Below are 9,554 nucleotides of genomic sequence, written 5' to 3' on the forward strand. Positions count from 1 at the left end.
TAGAGACGGGGTTTCACCATGTTGACCAGGATGGTCTCAATCTCTTGACCTCGTGATCCACCCGCCTCGGCCTCCCAAAGTGCTGGGATTACAGGCTTGAGTCACCGCGCCCGGCTTTTTAAAATTTTTTAAATTATTTATTTTACTTTGAGATGGAGTCTTGCTCTGTCGCCAGGCTGGAGTGCAGTGGCATGATCTCAGCTCACTGTAACCTCCGCCTCCTGAGTTCAAGCGATTTTTCTGCCTCACCCCAGTAGCTGGGACTACAGGTGTGCGCCACCACACCTGGCTAATTTTTTGTGTTTACCGAGATGGGGTTTCACCATATTGTCCAGGATGGTCTCTATCTCCTTGCCTTGTGATCCACCTGCTTTGGTCTCCCAAAGTGCTGGGGTTACAGTCGGGAGCCACTGTGCTTGGCCAAAATTATTTATTTTGAGATGGAGTTTTGCTCTGTCACCCAGGCTGAGTGCAATGGCATGATATTGGCTCACTACAACCTCCGCCTCCCAGGATCACGCAGTTCTCCCTGCCTCAGCCTCCTGAGTAGCTGGGATTACAGGCACCTGCCACAATGCCCAGCTAATTTTTGTATTTTTTAGTAGAGAAGGGATTTTGCCATGTTGGCCAGGCTGGTCTTGAACTCTTGACCTCAGGTGATCCACCGGCCTCAGCCTCCCAAAGTGCTGGGATTACAGGCATGAGCCACTGCGCCCGGCCTAACTAAAATTATTTTATTTTTATTTTTGAGGCAGTTTTGCCCTGTCACCCTGGCTAGAATGCAGTGGCGCAATCTCAGTTTACTGCAGCTTCCATCTTCATGCGATTCTCCTGCCTCAACCTACTGAGTAGCTGGGATTACAGGCTTATGCCACCACACCCAGGTCATTTTTGTATTTTTAGTAGAGACAGGGTTTCATCATGTTGGCCAGGCTGGTCTCGAACTCCTGACCTCAGGCAGTCCGCCTGCCTTGGCCTCCCAAACTACTGGGATTACAGGAGTGAGCCACTGTACCTGGTATTTTTAAAAAGCCTACAGCACCTGGTATTCTCAGGTAGTCTCCCACCCAAGTACTAACTGGGCCCAAATCTGCTTAGCTTATGAGATCAGACAAGATTGGGTGCATTCAGGGTGGTATGGCCATAGACTATATTTTATTTTGTTTCAAGTGATTCTCCTGCCTCAGCCTCCTAAGTAGCTGGGATTACAGGTATCTGCCATGGTGCTTGGCTAATTTTTATATTTTTAGTAGAGATGGGGTTTCACCATCTTGGCCAGGCTAGTCTTGAACTCTTGCCTTGGTGATCCACTCATGTCGGCCTCCCCAAGTGCTGGGATTACAGGTGTGAGCCACCCTGCCTGGCTGTATTTTATTTTATACTTAGAGCACATTTCAAATTCAGGTGCTGGGTTTTGACTGGAAACACTTTGATCTGTTTTTAGGTTTCATAAAGTTTATGGTTGAAAAAGTTAAACAATTAAAAAAAATTTTTTTTTTGAGACAGAGTCTTGCTCTCTTGCCCAGACTGTTCTGTCGCCCGGGCTGCAGTGCAGTGGCATGATCTCTGGTCACTGCAACCTCCACCTCCTGTGTTTAAGCAATTCTCATGCCTCAACCTCCCAAGTAGCTGGGATTACAGGCCGGCCCACGACGCCTGGCTAAGTTTTGTATTTTTAGTAGAGACAGGGTTTCATCATGTTGGCCAGTCTCTTCTCAAACTCCTGACCTCAGATAGTCCGAAGTGCTGGGATTATAGGCGTGAGCCATTGCATCCAGCCTAAGACTTAAAGTTATAAAATTAAAAATCCAGTTGCTCAGTTGGACTGGCCACATTGCAAGTGCCTCAGTAGAGTAGCCACATGTAATTAGTGGCTTTTGTAGTGGACAGTGAAGGCCCAGTGCGAAGTAGCTGTCAAGATAACAAAAAAAGAATGGCTCTGAGCAGCTAGACTTTTACCAGAAACCATGAGGAAAGTCATGGTAACTAGCTTTTTGACTTCTGACATGAGTGTTAAACCTCTTTGTTGCTTACTCTTTTCCGGCTTCCTGGGAACCGCAAACCGGCTCCCAGTCTAGCTTTGTTTTCTGGTTGCTTCAGGCGGATTCCTTCTCCACATTTTGAGATGCCTGCAGGCGTGACTGAAGACTTAGATATCATTGGGGTGAAGTTAAATGTGTTAGGTGGGATGGAAGTTAGGGAGTATATCTTTACTGTGGGGTTATGTATGGATTCCAAAGTCTTCAGTAACTCCTGAAATCTTGAAGTGGTATGCATAGGGTTTGCATTTTTCTCTTGGAGGTTTCTTGCCTTTTATCACATTCCTAATAGGAACTGTCTCAAAAAAAAAAAAAAATCAGTTATTCAGACTGTTAGGACACAGAAAATCCCTCTAATTAACAAGGTGTTTCCTTATAGGTAGATAGGGTTGATTCCTGTCTGGGGACACAGGACCCTCTAAGATGGACTGATCCTACTCTTAGTTTCCCGTATGTGAGAAACTAAGGTCCAGAGTTGAAGGCTTGACTGTCCAAGACCACACATGGAGCCAGAAGCTTGGCCTGGGGGAGGGGTGGAGGTGAAGTTTCTAATCTGAAGATCCTGGTTTAATCCTACTTCTTTGCTGGAGATGAAAGTCCAGGCTTGACTCAGGACAGAGGTTCTAGGGGAATTGGGGCCCCAAACTTGAAAGATTCCAAAACCTGTTCCCCACCTTGTCCTCTTTCCCTCCTTCAACTGGCTTGCCCCACCCTAGTTAAAAGGCACTCCTCCCCATAGGGAGGGGCGAGGGAGGACATAAACATGTTTGAAGATGGAACCCTGCCTTCTGGGTATGGGGGCTGAAAGAAGGAGCAGGTTTGCAGAGGATTAGAGAAATCCCATTCCCGGAGCAGTTTTCAGCCTCCCTCTCTGAGACCTAGTTCCTATTCACACTGTGCACAGTGCTCTCCTTGGAGGCCTCATTCTGAGACAGTTTCATCTGGTGCGCTTGGTCTTTCCTCCCTGGGACCCCAACCCTTTGTCTCTTTCCACACCCGCCCCGCGCCCCCCCCCAAGCTCCTGAAGGTTCTGGATTCTTTCGAATAGAACACCATTAGGAAAATTTCATTATTTCATACTAGTTTCTATTAATTTGGAACTGTTAATGACTTCAGAACTGGGTGAGCCGGAATTACCAGTCTTTTTTGTTTTTACCTTTTTGTTATGGAAAGAAATATAAACATAAATGTAGAAAGGATAATGTAATAACCCCTCTGTGTACCACCCATCACTTAGCTTTAACAATTACCAATGCATATGCAATCTGTTTTCATTTTCCCCTGCGCTGAGTATTTTGAAGTAAATCTTAGACGTGTCATTTTATTTGTAACTATTTCAGTATGTATTTCTAAATTATAAGAATTAAATATGACTTTAAAAGAGTGACAACAGGAGTGAGTCATGTGCCTGGCTCCTAACTTACACTTTATTAATATAGTTTGAGACAGGATCTCACTCTGTCACCCAGGCTGGAGTGCAGTGGTGCCATCTCGGCTCACTGCAACCTCTGGCTCCCGGGCCTAGGTGATCCTCCCACCTCAGTCTTCTGAGTAGCTGAAACCACAGGTGGATGCCTGGCTTCTTTTTTTTGTATATACACATATACACAAACACACACACCCACTTTTTTGGGGGGTGGGGGGACAGAGTCTTGCTGTGTTGCCTGCCTGCCTTTTTCTGGATACACACAAACACACACACACACTCTTTCATTTTTTGGGGGGGGCAGGAGCAGAGTCTTGCTGTGTTGCCCAGGCTGGAGTGCAATGGTGCGATCTAAGCTCACTGCAACCTCCCTGGGTTCAAGCAGTTCTCCTACTTCAAAGTGGCTGGGATTCAGGCGAGTGCCACCACGCCTAGCTAGTGTTTTTTTTTTTTTTTTTGAGACGGAGTTTCACTCATGTTACCCAGGCTGGAGTGCAATGGCGTGATCTCGGCTCACCGCAACCTCCGCCTCCCGGGTTCAGGCAATTCTCCTGCCTCAGCCTCCTGAGTAGCTGGGATTACAGGCATGCACCACCATGCCCAGCTAATTTTTTGTATTTTTAGTAGAGACGGGGTTTCACCATGTTGACCAGGATGGTCTCGATCTCTTGACCTTGTGATCCACCCACCTCAGCCTCCCAAAGTGCTGGGATTACAGGCTTTACCCACCGCGCCCGGCTAGTGTTTGTATTTTTAGTAGAGACGGGGTTTCACCATGTTGGCCAGGTTGGTCTTGAACTCTTGACCCCGTGATCCACCCACCTCGATCTTCCAAAGTTCTGGGATTACAGGTGTGAGCCACTGCGTCTGACCCTAACTTCTACTTTAAATGAAGGGAATTAACATGCCAGACTCTAAGATTCATGATCTCACACCATCCTCCCTACCCACTAAGGTGGTATCAACGGCTATTTTACAGACCAGGGCACTGAGATGGGGAGGTTGGGTATCTTGTCTAAATCACATAGCCAGCCACACAGCCACAACCAGAATTTGAACCCAAAGCCTGTTTGAATCCAGACTCTTTACACTGTCCCTTTTTGATGACATAAAGGGGACAAAAAGCCTTTGCCAAAGTAAATTCACGTTAGGCTGGAGGGCAAAGTAAAAAACACTAAGAGTTCACATGACCCAGTGAACAGTGGGTCTGCGCTGTGGAATTGGCACTCTGATAAATCAAAACATCCCATCCATAATTCTTTAAGCTATTAACTTGTTTTTCCAGCTGCCTATTCCATAGTTAATTGAAAAGTGATTCTTGGGCATATTGAATATTGTCATCAAAAAATTATTGTCATTTGGGGGCAGTGGCTCACACCTATAATTTCAACACTTTGGGAGGCTGAGGTGGAAGGATTGCTTGATTATAGGAGCGTGAGACCAGCTTGGAAAACATAGTGAGGCCCTGTCTCTACAAATTAAAAAAAAATAATAATTGGAGCCAACCGTGATGGCACATGTTCCAGCTGCTCAGGAGGCCGAGGTGGGAGAATCACTTGAGCCTGGGAAGTTGAGGCTGCAGTGAGCCAAGATCCTACCACAGTGCTGCAGCCTGGATGAAAGAGCAATACCCTGTCTCAAAGAAAAAAAAAGTATAAGTTAGGCTCTTCCCAAATTGAGAACTGCTTTTTTTTCTCTTTGGTCTGAATCAGTGACACTTCTCTGAACTCTTGAGGTATGAAAGGATGAGAACTCTCAGCCCAGGGAGAGTTCCCAACCTCATCTCCCTCCCAGGGGCCCTGCTCCCTGTGCTCCCAGAATCTCCTACTTCCTACATAGCTTAAGCTGTTGCAAGGATGCTCTTTCCCTCTGTTTCCTCCTGAATGGCGCCCCCATGGGTTTCCAAAGAATGGTCACTCAATCTTTGTGGCTCTTATGCCCCCTTCTTGGCGCAGCAGCCTTTGAGAGGCGAGTCCTCAATAGTTGCTGTGTATCTGGCAAACTGCCTACCACAACCCCTGCCACATGCCCCATGCCTGACCCAGGACCTGATAACTGCTCTGTAGGTCAATGCAGGCAGAGAGCACCAGAAGCCACAGCATGTTGGCACCCAAGAAAATAGGCTGGTGCAACTATTGCCTTTATTGCCAGGGACTGGTTGCTTCACTCCTTCGATCCACAGGTTTATCAGCTATAGGAGGGTGGAGGAGGATGGGGGGAATTAATGAACTCAGCATTCACTTTCCTTTTCTGAACAATGGATGTTCATCGGTTTAGGCAATCCAGGCATGTAGAAGATGTCCAGGAGATACTACAAAGATAGGGCAAAGGCACTGCTCAACTGCTCTGGTAGAAGCTGGTCTACTGGAGTACTGGAGTGGGTCTCTGGTCCCTGGACCCTTTTATTGGGAAGATGGGGGAGTTGGGGGGGGGCGGAATCTAGGCAGTGGTATTTTTCACTATTTCCCCACCAGTGCAGAAATAAAATCTTAATAATTGTTACCATTGTCAACCCTACCTGCCCGCTAGTCTTAAAACTCTAGTTCCCTGGGACTGGGGACTTGGACATGGATTGAGTGCTTACTACATGGCAGGCAGCTTGTTTTATACACTTTTTCTTTGAAGTCTTCATAAAAGCCTTATTCAAGTTTCATAGAAGGTAACTAAGGTTCAGAGTGAAGAAGTAACCAGTTAGGGTGCGCTTAGCTTTCATCTGGATCCCCCAAGTTCCCAACACACTGCCTCAGCTCAGCCCACACCAGGCCTTCTGTAAGTGTGTAATGAATGAGACTGGAACCAAGGGAAAGGAACACAGGTTATAGTTCTCAGCAATGCCCCATGTGCTTTGGGCCTGAAAGAAATTAGGTAGCACCATACTTTAATAGAAACCAAGCCAAAGGCTTAAAAGACAAAGGTTCTTCGTGGCCTCTGTGTCTCCCTGCCTGCCCTGTTGTGTTTTAATCAGGGCTGGGGGCTTTGCTGAAAGGAGGCCTGGAGGGGCCTGGAGTGGGTTCCCAGGGTGGGGTGTGTGCCCTGGAGGGCTGGGTGAGCCTTTGCTGGTTCGGGTGGGGGAGGGCTGCCAGGATGTCTTTTCTTTCATTGGTTGGGTGGCCCTGCCCTCCTCCCCCTCCCTCTCCTGGAACATTCCAGACATTCCAGACGATCTGCCTGCCATTGCTTTCAGGATATGGATTAACATCCCAGCAGAGATTTGATTTCACCACTGCCACCCTTCTCCCTCCCCCCATTCCCTCTGTGAAAGAAAGCCCCTAAAACTAGGAGTTTGAAGTGAGAGGGAATTTTGACCTTTGACCTTAGATTGTAGTAAGGGACCCTCTTGAAAGAGCACACTTTAAAGTGGGCTCCTAAGCTGGGGTTCCCTTAGGCCCTTACGGGTTTGAGTACCCCCACCTCTTTGCCCTTCATCCAGAAGTGTTCTCTTGAGGGGGTTCTGGTCCTGGTCCTGGGTAATATCTGTTACAGGTGCTAAACTGGGTATGTGTTTTCAACTTTTCAATGGCATGGCCATTTCTTTTCCTCATTTCTCCAGCAATTTTGCTTTCATTGTGAGTGCTTCTACATTTTCAGTCTGTCTAGTTGGTCATCAAATGAGTTGTGGGAAGTTCCTCACAAGGGTAGATGTGGGGGTTCCCTCTTGGCCCATGAATTGAATCACAAAAAGGTGATCTAGTAGCATCTGCGGAACTGGATTTATATCTTACTGTTTTGTCCTGCTATAATCTGACCTACTCAGGTCAACTTCATGAACAAACCAAAGAAGAGAGCCGCAGACAGAGATTCTCTTCAATACTTATTTCCTTCATTCCCCATTATTTCATCCCTGGGAGAGATTACCTTAATGTATTTTATGGATGAATACTCTCCACATTTAGAATCGCAGGTTAGAAATGATCATAAAGACCTTGCTGTACCTATTGTAAAGGTGGAGATACTGAGGTCACAAGGGTGAAGTGAGTGAACTGGCCCAGGACAGCCAAGTTCAACACTTTGATAACTACAGCTTAGAATCCCTTTTCCCGGCCCTTATGTTTTCAACACCCCTTCGCCCAAGCTTGGCAAGGGCTGGTACTGTCCCCATTGCTTGTCAGGTTGGAATACTGAGGTCTGAAGCTTAAGTGAGGCTTAATGAGAGGAACAGCCAGTCTGGGTGCAGGTTAAGGGCTAGAACTGGACTTTCTTACTTTCTAGTTAAGTTTTTCTTCAAGCCACTAGAATTTTTTGGGGCATTGTCCCTGAACTAAGAGTTTGTGATCAAGGATAAACAAAGATATAAATGGCAATTGACCAATATATCAAGTCAATTTAAAAGTCTTAAGCCCAGGGATTAGTACATTGATTTGGGTGGTGAGCAAGTGATCTGGGAGTCCCTGAACCTGAAAGCCTTCCTCAGGGAAAATGACTTTTTTTTTTGAGTTTCGTTCTTGTTGCCCAGGCTGGAATGCAATGGCACCACCTTGGCTCACCGCAGCCTCTGCCTCCCGGGTTCAGGCAGTTCTCCTGTCTCAGTCTCCTGAGTAACTGGGATTATAGGCATACACCACCACACCTGGCTAATTTTGTAGTTGGTCAGGCTGGTCTTGAACTCTCAACCCCAGGTGATCCACCTACCTCAGCCTCCCAAAGTGCTGGGATTACAGGCGTGAGCCACTGTGCCCTGCCTTTTTTATTTTTTATTTTTAAATGGAGTCTTACTCTCACCCAGGCTGCAGTGCAGTGGTGTGATCTCGGCTTACTGCAACATCTGCCTCCCTGGTTCAATCGATTCTCCTGCCTCAGCCTCCCTAGTAGCTGGAATTACAGGTGTGTGCCTTCACACCCTGCTAATTTTTTTTTTTTTTTTTTTTTTTAGTAGAGAGGTTTCACCATGTTGGCCAGGCCGGTCTCCAACTCCTGACCTCAAGTGATCTGCCGCCTCGGCCTCCCCAAGTGTTGGGATTCCAGGCGTGAGCCACCATGCCCGGCTAAAAATTACATTTTAAAGATGGGAAGAAGAAATTACCCAGGCATGGTGGCCATGTGCATACGGTCCCAGATATATAGGAAGGTGGGGGCGGGCTTGATCCCAGGAGGTCTAGGCTACAGTGAGCTGTGTTTATGCCACTGCATTCCAGCTTGGGTGACAGAGCACTTTACAAGATTGTTAATAATAGTAATGATAATAAAGACGGGAAGAATAAAGTACTGTATACTACTTACTGGGAGAAGGGAAGGTAGTGGTCATTCTGCTGACTTGTGTATGTGTTAATCACTCCCACCTTAGTATTCTCAGATGCGTGTATTGTTACACGTTAAGTACTTATATTTTCTAGCATCACCTCACCAACCTGTGAAAAGGTATTATGTCTGTTTTACATAGGAGGAAACAGCCTCAAAGAGGTTAAACAATTTTGTAAAGGTCAGTACTAGTAAGTGGAGCATAGGTTTAAATCCATGTCTGTGCCAAGGACTTAATCACTGCACTGTATCCTGCTGTGATTTGTTTGAGTATATCATTTCACCTAATAAATTGTGAACACCTTCAACCAGGAAGTTTGTCTCTTCTGTTTATTTCTGTGTCTCCAGCATCAGGAACAAAATAGTACATAAAGTGTAGGTATCAATTAAATAGTTGTTAGATTAATTAATAATAATGTCTTGGGCCGGGTGTTGTGGCTCACGCCTGTAATCCTAGCACTTTGGGATGCCGAGGCTGGTGGATCACCTGAGGTCAGGAGTTTAAGACCAGCCTGGCCAACATGGTGAAACCCTGTATCTACCAAAAATACAAAAATTAGCTGGGCATGGTGGCGGGAGCCTGTAATCCCAGCTACTAGGGAGGTTGAGGCAGGAGAACCTGTGAGGCAGAGATTGCAGTGAGTTGAGATCCCGCCACTGCATTCCAGCCTGTGTGGCAGAGCAAGAGTCCATCTCAAAAACAAATAAAAAATAATATCTTATTTAGCTTTGCATTCCTAGTGCCTGAAACATAGTCATGGTAACCTGCTTACTGAATAAAGGAATGAGCAAGAAAGTAGTGAGATAAACAAAACGTTGTGATTTTTTTTTTTTTTTTTTTTTTTTTTTTTTTT

The 9,554-nt window shown here is 46.2% G+C and overlaps 1 protein-coding gene and 1 pseudogene across 2 annotated transcripts in view; one reads left to right on the forward strand and one right to left on the reverse strand.

Annotated features, from left to right (window-relative positions):
- The window catches only part of IGF2BP1 (insulin like growth factor 2 mRNA binding protein 1), a 53,286-nt gene that overhangs the window by 20,581 nt on the left and 23,151 nt on the right, over window positions 1–9,554 (forward strand). The gene's annotated exons all lie outside the window — the stretch shown is intronic.
- Window positions 1,031–1,149, reverse strand: LOC116553606 (annotated as a pseudogene).

The sequence above is a fragment of the Sapajus apella genome, unplaced genomic scaffold (genome assembly GCF_009761245.1).
Source record: "Sapajus apella isolate SASKATOON/1434 unplaced genomic scaffold, GSC_monkey_1.0 scaffold12, whole genome shotgun sequence".
Lineage (NCBI taxonomy): Eukaryota > Metazoa > Chordata > Mammalia > Primates > Cebidae > Sapajus > Sapajus apella.